This window comes from Castanea sativa, chromosome 8 (assembly GCF_040712315.1).
Source record: "Castanea sativa cultivar Marrone di Chiusa Pesio chromosome 8, ASM4071231v1".
NCBI lineage: Eukaryota > Viridiplantae > Streptophyta > Magnoliopsida > Fagales > Fagaceae > Castanea > Castanea sativa.
In genome coordinates this window covers 9,897,085-9,912,776 of record NC_134020.1, presented here as the reverse complement: position 1 = coordinate 9,912,776, position 15,692 = coordinate 9,897,085, and positions in this window count along the sequence as shown.

Below are 15,692 nucleotides of genomic sequence, written 5' to 3'. Positions count from 1 at the left end.
CCTCTCTAGCTTGGGGCTTGTTGCAATGAGATGGTTTGATGGCCTGGGATCAGGGTCCATTAATTCCTTTAAGGAACTCATTCGGGCGTTTGGGTCTCACTTCATTACATGTAGTAGAGTCCCTTGACTTTTGGATTCTTTGTTGTCCATGGCCATGCGAGAGGGTGAAACCTTAAAAATGTACACAGATAGATATTGGGAGATGTTCAATGAGATAAATGAGAACTTTGATGATGTGGCCATTAGAACTTTCAGGGTCGGCTTACCCGCCGAGCATGGTTTGAGGAAGTCATTAACTGGGAAACCGGTCAGTAGTGTGTGCCAGCTCATGGACCGGATTAATAAATATAAGTGGGTCAAAGAGGACCAGCAGTTTGGTAAAGGAAAGGCGAAAGTGGTCTCTTAGGACAGGAAGGACATTAGGTCGGACAAATACAATGATAATTTTCCTCGACGAGACTTCACCAGGCAGATTGGGGCTGGTATTGTGCCATAGGCCATAAACACAATATTCCGAGAGCTAGTCCATCAGATTATGGAGAAAATCAAGAATGAACCATACTTCAAATGGCCTAACAAAATCAATAGAGACCCCGCAAGACGTAATCAGAACCTTCATTGTCAGTACCACTAGGAGCGCGGACATACCACTAGAGAACTGTAAAAATCTGTGGTATCATTTGGAGTAATTGGTTAAGGAGGGAAGGTTACAACAGTTCCTATATAGGCCCAATGGGCAAGCCGGTCATGCAGGTTTAGGTACTCAAGGGAACACTTCTTCGAGGCCTCCATTGGGCACCATTAATGTCATCTTTGCAACCCCTGGAAGAATGGATTTGTGTCCTTCCCGGGTAATGGCTGTGGCTCGACCACTATCCGAGAACTCTAATCATGAGCTGAAGAGAGCAAAGGTTGCATTACATTTGGCACTGAGTTTCTCGAAGAAGGGTAAGTTTGGAATTATACAACCACATGATGATGCTCTGGTGGTCACACTTAGGATAGGGGGTATAACGTGAGGCGTGTTATGGTGGATCAGTTTAGTGGGGCGGAAATTATGTATCCTGACTTGTATAGAGGCTTAGGATTAAAGCCAAAAGATTTGACTAGTTATGATTCACCTCTAATAGGTTTCGATGAGAAGATGGTTATACCAATGGGACAAGTCAAGTTGCCGGTACAGACAGGGTTAGAGGTAGTGGAGGTCAACTTCATAGTGGTAGATGCATGTTCTCCATACACAGCCATTATGGCGAGACTTTAGCTTCATGCCATGGGGGCTGTCCCTTCTACTTTGCATTTGAAAGTGAAATATCCATCTAGGGACTCGGTTGAAGAGCTGATCGGAAGCCAATCTACGGCGAGGCAGTGTATGGTGGCTGCAGTTAGACATCAGTCTAGAGTTAAGTTATCGGCATCAAATGATCATGATTTGTAGCAATTAAAGGAGCCGAGGTTATCAAGGGATTTATTGGTGGAAGTAAGTGTGAAGCCTTAGAGCGAGTTGATATAGGTGATGATAAAGAAAAGTATTTTTAGATAGATGTCCAGCTACCTCCACAAGAGAAGGAGGAATTGGTGAAGTTCCTTAAGGGAAACCTTGATGTCTTTGCTTGAAATGCTTACGAGGCCCCGGGGGTCAATCCGAGCCTCATTTGTCATCATTTGAATGTCAACTCTATTGTGGTACCAGGGAAGCAGGCACCTCGACGATTGTCTAAAGAGCATTCTGATGCTGTCAAAGAAGAAGTAATTAAACTCAAGAAAGCAGGAGCTATCAAAGAAGTATTTTATCCCAATTGGTTGGCTAACACAGTGGTAGTTAAGAAGAAGAATGGCAAATAGCGGGTCTACGTAGACTTTACTAACTTGAATAAGGCGTGTCCCAAGGATCCTTTCCCCAGGCCTCGCATTTATCAGTTGGTGGATGCCACGGCTAGGCATCCTTAGATGAGTTTCCTAGATGCATTTCAAAGATATCACCAAATACCTTTGGTTTTGGATGATCAGGAGAAAACAACTTTCGTTACTCCTACTGGAAACTATCGTTATAAAGTAATGCCTTTTGGTTTGAAAAATGCAGGGGCTATTGATCAAAGGATAATGACTAGGATATTCGAGTCTCAGTTGGGAAAGAACATTGAAGTTTATGTGGATGACATGGTGGTAAAGAGTTAATTGGTGTATGAGCATGTGAGAAATCTTGAAAACGTCTTCGAGACACTAAGGAAGTATAAGTTGCGCCCAAACGCTTCCAAATGCTCTTTTGGAGTGGGGTATGGTAAATTTCTAGGCTTCATGGTTACACATTGTAGAATCGAAGTTAATCCTGATCAGATTAAGGCTATTAACAGCTTGCAACCACCTCATAATCCTAAGGAAGTTCAGAGATTGACAGGAATGATGGCTGCTTTGAATCGGTTTATTACTTGGTCCGCGAACAGATGTAGGTCTTTCTTCTTGCTACTAAATAAGTGGAAAGGATTTGAATGAACTGAGGAATGTGCTTTTTCTTGTCAATAGCTCAAAGAGTATCTTTCTCGGCCACCTATTATGTCTAGGCCGAAGGTAGATGAGGTACTGTTTGCTTATGTCGCTGTAGTTTCCCATGCTGTCAGCTTGGTGCTGATAAAAGTCGACAATGGTGCTCAGAGACCGGTTTATTACGTAAGTAAATCGTTACACGAAGCTGAGATTCACTACTTACCGCTAGAAAAAGCCATTCTGGCAGTGGTGCATGCCACGCGGAAGCTTCCCCATCACTTCTAGTCTCACATAGTTGTAGTTTTAACCTAACTCCTGCTCAAGCCTCTACTTCAGAGCGCTGATTATATGGGAAGGATTGCCAAGTGGGGAACAATACTAGAGGCTTTTGATATAAAGTACATGCCACGCACCTTTGTGAATGGTCAGGTTCTTGCTGATTTAGTGGCCGAGTTTGCTGAGCCATCAGTTGAAAAACATACGAGAGATCGGACATGGATGAAAAATCAATTGGCATGATCTCCCTAAAGGAGTCTCTATCATGGAAAGTGTACGTGGATGGTGCAGCAAATCAACGAGGATCTAGAGTGGGGCTGGTCATAATATCTCCAGATAAGATCGTTATTAAAAAGTCTTTGAGAATGGGTTTTTCAGCCACGAATAATGAAACCGAGTATGAAGCTCTGCTTACAGGGATGAACATGGTTTGAAAAATGGGAGGCAAGAATGTGGAGATGTTCTCGGACTCAAGGTTAGTTATAGGCCAGGTGAAAGGGAAGTTAGAAGCCAGAGACTCAAGAATGCAGGAGTATTTAAGTCAAGTTAGAGAATTGCAATCAAATTTTGAATCTTTCACTTTGGTGCAAATTTCCAGAAATAGGAACACACATGCCGATTCTCTAGCCACCTTGGCAACGTCCTCGGCACAGAGTTTACCTTAGGTTATTTTAGTGGAAGACTTGTATACACCTACTAAGATAAATGTAAACGTAGTCCGAGTTCATCAAATCAAAGTAGGACCCAGCTGGATGGACCCTGTGGTGCTGTATCTTAAAGAGACTGTCTTACCTAAACAAAAATCTGAGGCCAACAAAGTACGTAGGAAGGCTCCTCGGTTTTGGTTATCCGAGGACCAAAAGTTGTACAAACGCTCTTTTTCTAGACCATATCTGCTGTGCATGCACCCTGAAGCAACGAAGTTGTTGCTAGAAGAACTACATAAGGGGATTTGTGAAAGTCATACAGGGGGAAGATCTTTATCTCATAGGGCACTTACTCAAAGATTTGGGTGGCCTAATATGCAGAAGAAAGCACTAGAATATGTAAAAAAGTGTGACCAGTGTTAGAGGTTTGCTCCCAATATCCATTAACCAGGAAGAACTCTCAATCCTCTATCCAGTCCTTGGCCTTTCGCTTAATGGGGCTTGGATATTGTAGGACCCTTCCCCAAGGCTGCAGGGAAGAAGAGATTTTTGCTCGTCAGCATAAATTAATTTACTAAATGGGTTGAAGCTGAGCCATTATCAAATATCAGAGATTTTGACGCAAGAAGATTTGTCTGGAAGAATATTGTCACCCGGTTTGGGATTCCTCATACCCTTATCTCGGATAATGGTGTTCAGTTTGATAGCAAAGCCTTTAGAAGATATTGTTGTGATCTTGGTATTACAAATAGATATTCCACTCTAGCTTATCCGCAGGGGAATGGACAGGCCGAGGCTATTAATGAGGTAATTGTTAATGGGTTTAAGAAGAGATTGAATGATGCTAAGGGAAGATGGGTGGAAGAGTTTCCACATGTCCTTTGGTCCTACAGGACTACCCCCCGCAGGTCCATATGAGAAACTCCTTTTTCGATGACTTATGGAGCTGAGGCAGTAATTCCTTTCGAGACAGGTTTCCCAACGCTGAGGTCGAGTTCTTTTAGTCTAAGAGATAGTGATGGATTGTTAGAAAAGAGTTTGGACTTAGTTGAGGAATGGAGAGAAAATGCGATGGTTCAGTTAGCATATTATCAGCACAAGCTTAAATAGGGTTATGACTCGAACATGAAGCTAAGGCCACTTGTGCTAGGAGATTTGGTGTTAAGGAAGGTTTTAGGTACTGCAAAAAATCCAACCTGGGGAAAATTGGGACCAAACTGGGAAGGGTCGTACCGTATCACTTCAGTAGCTAGAATAAGGACTTATTATTTGGAAAACCTAGATGAAAAGGTTGTACCACGTTCCTAGAATGTAAATAACCTACGAAGGTATTATTATTAATGAAGTATTTTCCAGTTCCATATAGCTTATTGTTTCACGTGTTACTTTTATTATTTCTCTAAGAATCAAACAGAACATTGGTTATGCCTGGCTCCTCGAACCACATACCTTGGGAAAATTGATATCTTCCATTGTTTCTCTAAGAATCAAACAGAACCTTAGCTATGTGTGGCTCTTCGGACCACATACCTTGGAAAATTTGTTATCTTCCATTATTTCTCTAAGAATCAAACAGAACATTGACTATGCCTGGCTCCTCGGACCACATACCTTGGAAAAATTGATATCTTTCATTGTTTCTCTAAGAATCAAACAGAACCTTGGCTATGCTTGGCTCCTCGAACCACATACCTTGGAAAAATTAATATCTTTCATTTTTTCTCTAAGAATCAAACAGAACATTGGCTATGCCTGGCTCCTCAAACCACATACCTTGGGAAAATTAATATCTTCCATTGTTTCTCTAAGAATCAAACAGAACATTGACTATGCCTGGCTCCTCGGACCATATACCTTGAGAAAATTGATATCTTCCATTGTTTATCTAAGAATCAAACGAAATCTTGGCTATGCCTGGATCCTCGAATCACATGTCGTGGGGAAATTGATATCTAACACTTTCTATGAGTATCAAACAGATCCTTGACCATGCCTGAATCCTCGGACCATATGCCCTAGAAAAATTGATATCTTTCATTATTTGCCTAAGTATTACATAGATCCTAGGTCACGTTTGGATCTTCAAATCATATGCCTTGGGTGTATGAACACTTTTTGATGTTCATTTGTTTGCTACTGCTTGTTAATCTAGTAAAGAATATATCTCAATATACAAGTTATCAAATGAAAACACGGGTATATCCAGATTAATGATACAAATGTTTTAAGGGTTCATTCATTCATTCTTGAAATGAGATTATTTCCTTGTTAGATTACATATATTACCAAATTGTGCTTTAAGACCTACCCTATTCAATTGAACACCAAATCATTCATATTGTGTATATGAGTTGCATTAGAACAAAGAGGTAAACATCCCAAATAAATATATATGTATGGAATAAAAGATAAAAAATCTTGAACTTGTCATTAAAACTGTGTGTAGTTACATTGTAGATAAAAACGTAGGCAGAATTGCAAAAATAAGCATATAGTAAGCTAGAGCTATCATAAAATTGGGTAGAGAGAAAAGGGAATCCTGGGCTACACCTTAGTCTTTAGCGAAAGGTCTTCTTTGGACTTGGCTGCAGTTTCCTTTGTCTTGTCCTCAGTCCCTTTTGATTTGGCCTCAGTCTCTTTAGGTTGGGGAGCCATTTCTTTGATAGTGAGGAGAGCATTTGGAGCTTTGGCCTCAGACAGGGTCACAACTTCTTTTCCCTTATCTTTCTCTCCTGGCCGAGGATCACCATGGCTAACCTTCTCGCTCAAAACCTTATCAGTCTTCTCACCTTGGTCCACAACTTGATTAAGACCTGTAGATACCTTAGGAGGTGGAAGAGAGCCTTGGGTGGTGGAGGGTTGTATAGGGAGAGCTAACTCGGGGGCAGTTGGAGGAGAGGGATGGCTTCAATCGCACGGATATCTGGGGGATATCATACGTTTTCGGCCTTCCTCCACTTAGAGGTAGCAGGAGCCTTTGCCACATTGAGGGCTTCTGCCCATACCTGTTGGCAATAGTCCTTACATGCCTCAGCAAGCTCCTCAGCCAGGCGAATCTCCGTTTCTTTAACCCTACGATTGTAGGAAGCCAGCGATGTGGCCTCCACGGTCTCCTTGATGGTGCGAGCCGCTTCTTTAGCCTGAGCTAACTCACTCTTCAAGCCCAGAACTTCTTGTTGGGCAGTGGCTAGCTTTGTAATGGAGTTGTTTACGTTGCTCCTCCGCCTGAGCCTTGGTCGTTTTAAGTCCAGCCTCAGCACTCCTCCTTCCCTTCCCCTCCTCTACAAATTTATCAATAAGCTCCTTTTTCTCTTGCTCGGCCAAACCCAAGGCTTTTTCAGTCTCGATCCTGAGATTGGCCTCAGCCTTAGCCTCGCTCCGAGCATCGTCTACCCATTGCTCAGCTGCAAACACCTCCTAGATGGCCTGCATGAAAGTAGTAAACAAGTGCATTATGACAAGAATAACATAAAAAAAAATATTATATATATATATATATATATAATAAGTGACACTAATAATGTATTCAAATTAATAGTTACTGATGCTGATGATAGAACTCACCAAAGCTAAGTCCCTTTTTAGGGACAGAAAAAGTTCTTGCTAGTTCATTTTCTTCAGGGCAGCCATATCCTTAGGTAGAAGTATAGGCTGCTCTAAGGCCTCAACTAGATAATGGGAGTGCCCTTTTTGAAATTCTTTTATTGTAGAACTTTGGGAAATAGTGGCTCCATCCAACTCCAACCGAGAGGCCCAATTGGACTGGGTTTGACTTACCTCGGCCACTTCATGGCTCTCCTTGCTCTCCACAGAAGAGGCTCGTGTCTGGCCTTTGGCTATTTTTTGTTGTTTAGGCCCCTTCCATTGAGCCAGCTCCCCTTCCTCAACTTCATCTTGTCTTTTCTTTTTAAGGTTTGGTATGGGAAGCAAAGTACCTGGAGGAGGAGGAGGGGGTGGGGGATTGGCAGAGGGCTGAGACCTCGAAGTGCCCTTGGTGGCTTGCTTACCCCTATCAGCAAGGATAGCTTTCAAGCCTCTTCCTTTTTGCAGAGACATATTTTCTTCCTCTTCCTTGACGCTGCTATCCACAGGTGCAACTACGAAACCTCTAATACCCGAGCTTTTGTCGGATTCGCTTTTTTCGTCTAAGAGGTTAACAACGGGGTCTTCTAGTGTTTTCTCTACTTCCTCGAGTCGAAATTTGTCTATTTCCTCCTCAAGGGACAAGCGTGAAGATGTAGACTCTTTTTGGAAGGCCGCTGCTTCAAGTTGTACAAGAGGAGGAATTGCGGCTATTGGGCGTGCGAAAAGGATGATAGAAGGTTCGTCAGGCAGTTCCTGTGAGGCGAGGAATCCCACTTTTGAGACGTCTATTCTTCTACGTCTGCGGTCACCCGCGATGATTGCGTTACCAATGTCTTGGAAGGTAGTCGATAGGGGTTCAAAGCCCAGGATGAGATGGGCTGCCCTTAACTGCCCATCTTCACTCACAAACACCTTGGTTCTTAAAACTCTGTTAAGGTCCTTCACGTTGGATAGACTCAAACGAGGTGCTACGTGTTGCCTATCTGCAAAAACATCTGAGAAGCCAAAAAGGGTTTGACCAATAACAGCCGCCACCCAAAGAGAAACTAAAGTGCAATATAAATATGAATAATAAAATTAGAAGAACTAAACCCCATGCCAAGGGATCTAATCCTATGGAATCACACCTGGTGTTCCCTCCTTGACTGGACAATGAGGACCGTCGTACCACTCCCCGGAGGAGATTAGGTAGTCGTCCTTCATGCCTTTGTTAGATTTGAGAAGATATGATATGAGTCTAACGATGTTAGACCTAAACTTGAGGTAATATCCCGCGTCCTTAAGTGAGCGACACTCATACATATGGACAACGTCGTGCCATGTGAGTCTCAAACCCATCTGCTCGTTGAGAGCGTCAACACAACCTAAGATTCTAAATACGTTAGGTGCACATTGGTCTGGGCATAATCTATGATTATATAGGTAATCTCGGGTTACGTTCCCCATGGAAAGTGTCATTCCTCCTCCTAAAAATGCGATTATGGGAATGAAAACTTCCCCTTCTTTCCTAGCAGTATATATTTTGTTTAAGGCACAATACCTCAAACCCATTCCCTGGGGAATGTGGTATTTAGCTCGGAAGCCCTCTATACCTGCCGAAGTGTCTACTAAACATTTAAATCTACCCATTTGGACGAAATAAAAATGAAGATTTAGAAAAGAAAAGGGGTAAAATTAATGGCCGAGAAGGATGGCCGAGGAGAAAAAGAATCTAGGAGCGTGAAAACTTATGAAGGAAATAACGGAGGACTCTTCAGGAACCTCTTGGAAGCTAAGAGTGGAAAGGATTCTTAAGGGATGATTGATTTGTGAAGTAATGAGAAAGTTACACCCTTCTAGAGGTTTTATATGAAAGGTGTGATACAACGGGAGTTATCCCGCTAAAAATTTGGGGGAAAGATTCTAGTCGTTGGATCAACATCCCACCGTTGAACGTGGAGGACAGGGCGCCGCCTAGAGCATTTAATGTGGGCATCGTTAGTTTTAAAGCGTTAGAAACAGTTTCCAAAGGGGGAAATGACATTTTCACGTGTGAAAATTTAGAAAATGTGTAGAAGTTGTTGCGTTGGGTCAAAACTCCAATTTTATCCTCGAATATAGGAGAAAAATGAAGTTTTGAGGGCCTATTGTGGGGACAAAAGGCCCAAGATATGTTTTAGGGCCATGGGCTGAGCCGAGGATGCTTGCTTGTCCGAGGATGGGTTGATGGTAATAACGATATCAAACTTACAGCGCCAAAAGCAAATGTGGGGGATGAGGTGAATGTGAATAATCCGAGGAAAACTATCTCCTTAGCTGAGTACAACGAGGATCAAGTGGTACGCCATGTTAACTAGAATGATATTTTAGAAGGTTTTGGGGATGAAGATATGTTGAAAAGAGGGGCACAGAGAGCAAGAGGGGTAAGGAAAAGATCTTAGGGAAAGCTGCTACCACCTCATTGAATGCTCTATGCCTAAGTCTCTAGCCGCATTTATAAGGAAGTGATACCTGAACAATGATTTTCAGCCTTACAGCTATTACCTAGGGACTTCCAAAAGAAAATATGGGACAAGTATCAAGGGGTGCAATCTGAATCGAAGGGGAAGGGACTGTAAGAGGGGGAGACGCTTGTAGAAAAGGAGAAAGGAGAATATTTGTAAAGAATCTTGAAAGTAAGAAGAAATATAAATATTTGGTTCTCGGCTTGAGTCCGAGGATAAATTTCATCTCATAAATTTGTTCAACCACATTATTTTGTGATCTTGGGTCATTTCCATTACCATTCAAGCTCATTAGAATCAAGATTTTTAGCCCACACTCTATAAATTCATTGTATCGGGCTCTTTGGACCTAGGTTCTCCTTTTTGTTGGGCCGAGGCTCAAATTGTGACCTTACACCAATAATATTCCCTTGCATTAATTGAAACTATTAACATGAGGAGGTAGTAGCCATAATATCCTTGGCCTAGGATTTAATATATACCCCAATGAAACGTAAAAGCCATATACCTAAATAAATATTTGTGTTCCAATTACTTTATTCCGGAATACTCATAGTGGCAACCTAGGATTTAATATATATAGACCAATGAAAACGTACAGCTATATAAATGAATTGAGTTTCGTAATCCATGGCTTTGTTCTAAAATACTCACTGTGGCTACCTAGGTTTAATATACCTATAACCAAAAGAAGATGTAAAGCCATATATATAACCTTTTTTAAATTGACGGCTTGTACTAGAATGCACACAATGGGAAACTTGGGGTTTAATACATATTAACCCTAATGAAAATGTAAAAGTCCTATACATATATTAATAATCCATGGCTTTGTTCTAGAATGCAATCCGTAGGAAACTAACGTAAAGTGTAAACCATGTTCTAGAAAAAATATCTCTTTTAAACAAATCTACATATCACTAATGTTTGCAAGATAAAATTCTAACCTTTTAATTCTTTTATTCTAACAAATGAGAAAATCATACCTGGAAAAATTGTTTGCCTCTTCAATTTTATGTGTTCTGCACTCCAAGGGAAAAACACACTTCCTAGCCTCCCTAATGATGAAACCCTTTCTATGAAACCCTGATTTATCTCTTCCTCTACCTTGTAGTTAACGTATCTAAGATGTGAGCTTAATGGGGCAATGGGCCATAGTTACTAACAAAAGTACTTATGGCCCATCAACTATATATAAAAGAAAAGTAATAACCTCAAATAAAAAAAATATGTTGGGTATTACAGTCTTCCCCTCTTAAAATAAGTTTAGTCCTTTAAACTTGATGTACCTCAATTATATATTAAAAAAAATAGGGATATTTTTCTTTCATGTCTTCCTCTTTTTCTCATGTTGTTTCTTGAATTGCATGATTTCTCCATAACACTTTCACTAAGGATATATTCCTTGAACATAGCACTTGATCCTTCCTGTCAATAATCTGCACTGGTTGCTCCTCATAAGACAAGTCCTCTCTAACATTGATCGGTTCATATTCCAAAACATGTGATGGATCAAGCATGTATTTTTGTAACATTGATACATGAAAAACATTATGAATATGTTATAAAACTAGTGGCAATGCCAACTTGTAAGACACAGTGCCCACTCTATCCAAGATCTCAAAAGGACTTATATACCTTTGACTCAATTTGCCTTTCTTTATACATGATCCCCAATTTGAAACTCTACGTCTCGCCTGCTATTACCTACATAGCTCTTTTGCCTATTTTAAGCAGTTAGGAGTCTTTCACGAATCAACTGAATCTTCTCCGTAGTCAATTGAACTAGTTTTGGACCAAGCAACTTCCTTTCACCCACTTCATCCCAACAAATAGGTGACCTACACTTCCGGCCATACAATGCCTTAAAAGGAGCCATCTCTATGTTGGAATGATAACTATTATTATAAGCAAATTCAATTAAAGGCAATTGAGTCTCCCAACTACCTTTCAAGTTTAACAGACAGGCTTTTAACATGTCTTCTAGTGTCTATATAGTTCTCTCTAGCTGCCCATCAGTTTAAGGATGAAAAGTTGTACTAAAATCTAACTTGGTTCCCATAGCCTTGTGTAAATTGTTCCAAAACTTAGAGGTGAAACAAGGGTCTCTATCAGAGACTATAGAGAGCGAAACTCTATACAATCTCACTATTTCCATAATATATAATGGAGCCAATTTATCCAATGAAAACATGGTCTTGGCTAGTAGAAAATGGGAAGACATGGTCAATCTATCCACTATTACCCATATAGCATCATGACCCTTAACTGACTTAGGCAATCCAATCACAAAGTCCATGGAGATATGTCCCCACTTCCACTCTAAAATACTGAGAGGCTGAAGTAATCCAGCAGGTCTTTGATGTTCAAGTTTAACTTGCTGACAAATTAATCACTGTGATACAAAATCTGCAATCTCTCTTTTCATATTATTCCACCAATACACTTCTTTGAGATCTCGATACATTTTGGTGCTACCTGGGTGAACAGTGTATGAAGATTTATGAGCCTCCTCCATAATTTCCCTTTTTAATTTAGCATTATTGGGAACACAAAATGATTTATAAATCATAAAATACCATTACCATGAATTCCAAACTCAGCTCGATTACCTTCCTTTACCTCTTCCATAATCTTTACCAAATTAGGATCAGATTCTTAAGCAATCTTCACCTTTTCAACTAAGGTAGGTTGTACTCGAAAAAAATGAGCAAGAAGTACCGTTGACTTATTAAATTGGAGCTCCAAATTTAACTCCTTCAACTCTTCAACAAAAAAAAAGCCTTTTCCTCAAAAGTATACTTGCCACCTTACTAGAGGATTTTCTACTCAAGGCATCAGCTACCACATTTGCTTTGTTTGGGTGATAATGTTTTGTACAATCATAGTCTTTTAACAACTCAATCCATCTCCTTTGCTGCATATTCAATTATTTTTTAGAGAATAAATATTTCAAAATTTTATGGTTAGTGTAAATCTCACATGTCTCACCATATAAGTAGTGCCTCCATATTTTCAATGTAAAGACCACTGCTGCTAACTCCAAGTAATGACTAGGGTAATTCTGTTCATACATTTTTAGTTGCCTTGAAGCATATGCCATCACCTTTCCATGATGCATAAGCACACCACCTAGACCTTTCTATGAATTATCACTATAAATTATAAATCCTCCTGAATCCGTTGGCAATGTCAAAATTGGGGTAGACACCAACCGATCTTTCAATTCTTGGAAGCTCTTTTCACATTCATCTTTCCATAAGAATTTAGCATTCTTTTGGTTCAACCTAGTCAAGGGATCTGCTATACATGAAAAACCTTCAACAAACCTCCTATAGTAATCTGCAAGACCCAAGAAACTACAAACTTCAGATACACTTGTTGGTCTAGGCCAATTTACCATAGCTTCCACCTTTTTAGGATCCACAAAAATGTCATCCTTAGATATTACATGCCCCAAAAACATAACTTCATCAAACCAAAACTCACACTTCTTAAACTTGGCATATTATTTTTGCTCCCTTAAGATCTGCAACACCATCCTCAATTGTTCTACATGCTCCTCTGAAGTTTTAGAATATATTAAAATATCATCAATAAAAACAATAACAAACCGGCCCAAATAAGGCTTGAACATGTGGTTCAATAAATCCATGAAGGCAACAAAGGCATTAGTTAATCCAAATGGCATCACCAAAAACTTATAGTATCCATAACGAGTACGAAAGGCAGTCTTAGGTATATCTTATTGCTTAACTTTGAGTTGATGGTAACCTAATCTAAGGTCAATCTTCGAAAAGACTTTAGCACCTTGCAATTGATCAAACAAATTATCAATCCTAGGTAAAGGATATTTGTTGCTCACAGTGACCTTATTCAACTACCTATAATCAATGCATAATCTCATAGACCCATTCTTTTTCTTTACAGAAAGAATAGGAGCACCCCAAGGAGATACACTAGTTCGAATAAATCCCTTTTCTAAAAGTTCTTGCAATTGCAATTTAAGCTCCTTCAACTCTACAGGTGCCATACGATATGGTGCCATAGAAATAGGTGCAATTTCTGACACTAAGTCAATGCAAAGTCTATCTCCCTATCAAACGATAGGGAGATCCTTAAGCAATACATCAATAAAGTCCCTTACAATAGGAATGTCATCAGTCTTTAACTCTTCCTTTTGGTTATCCACCACATATGCAAGATAACCTTTACAACCTTTTCTAGGTAACTTATTAGCATGAATGGTAGAAATAACATTAGGCACGAGACTCTCTCTTTACCCATGAAATACAAATTCAAGTCGACCGAAATACAAACCATTTCCTTCTTGTAAAAGTCAACATTAGCATGGTAAGAAGCTAACTAATCCGTGCCTAATATTACATCAAATTCTTAAATTTCTAAGAGAATCAAATCAGCCAACAACTCATTTCCTCCAATCTTAATCACACAAGACTTACATATAAACTCAGTAACCATTGTTTCACCCAAAGGAGTAGAAATAGAAAGTTCAAAGTCCAATAATTTAGGAACACAATCAGCATATTTCATACAAGCACAAGATACAAAGGAATGAGTAAAACCAAGATCAATAAGAACTCATCTAGTATGAGAAAATATAGGAATGGTACCTGTTGTTAGGACATATGTGGAACATGTTAAAAACATGTGTCATATAAAATTGGCTAATCCTTTGACAAAACGCATTTTACTTGTAATTGGGTAGATTTAGGATTTGTTTAATACTTTAAGGAACAAGAGTTCAAGTTCAAGTATTGAAACCATGCAAATCTGTCAAAGAATCAAGTGAAAAAATATTGTTCATTAAAACTCGATAGATAGCTTGACAGATGTATCTATCGAGATTTAATATTTGAAACTCGACAGATAGCTCGACAGCTATATATATCGAGAATTACGAAATTTAGATTTTCAGATATGTTTTTCACGCATATACAAGCTATGTGTTTAGGTTTTCTTTTCTCACAATCCTAGACATATATAAGGATTATTTTAAGGGTCGTTATAAGGTGGTTGCACTTGTTATTTCATGCATATTGTGACCAGAGACAACTTGCCCTAGTTCATCTTTCTCTTGAAGAAGTTGCTGCGCTTGTATGCCGTAGGGTTTTGTAACCAAGGAGCTTCTTGATCTTCATCGTGTGGATGAGCTGAATAATTTTGCAGCCAACATCCTTATCAAGTTGGTGTGTTAATCATGTACTGGGATCCATGCATCGATTGGTTAGTCACGTACTTGGAGCAATGCATTGAAAGGAGAGATTGTCACTACATTACAAGTCCAATTGTGTGTTGGGGTAAGGGTTCAACTATAGGTTGGTATAAGGTACTGAGATTCCTTTACTTGTAACCGCTTATTTTGATAATAGTAGATTCTCGGGAGTGGTGACCTTAAATTCACCCGATGGGGTTTTGTCTCAATGATTTTCTTCATTCGTAAACAAATCATCGTCAAATTTATTTTTTGCTGCATTTAACTTAGTTGGTGATTTGTTTGTGCTACCACGCTTATTGCATGTAAATGAACCTAAATAATTCACTTAGCTAATTAATTGGTTAATTTACCTAAGGGGTTAATACATTCTTGGCCTATCACCTGTTACTACTGACTTGGATGCCTTAGCATCTTACTCAGTAATGGCAAATATGCGTCCTTGGACTTTTAGCCTTTGCTTCACATCTGTAGGCTTAGCCATCAACTCACTCTTCAAGGCTGGGCAATCTTTATTACGATGACCCATTTCTCCACACTTAAAACAAGCCCCGCTTTCATGATAGCAAACACCATTATACTTTTTACCACACTTTTGACAAATCTCTATTACTTGTTATACCATTTTAGTCTCTGGTTCTATTGTAGTCTTCTTCTTAAATGGATTATTTTGTTCATCCCTCTAAGAAACCCTTCAATCTTAGGCCTTTTGTTATTCTAACTCCTAATCCTCTGATAGTCTTCACACTCCTTCTTAACAAACTTTGCAATCTCCACAACCTTAGAATATGACTTCAATCATAAGGCTGCCATCATAGTTCTGATACTTGGTCTTAGTCCCTTTTGAATTTTCTTAGCGTTTCTAACATCATCAAACACAATATGAGGGGCAAATCGAGACAACTCAGTAAATTTAGCTTCATACTGTAACATCGTTTTATTCCTTTGAATAAGCTTCATAAACTCCACTTCTTTCTCATC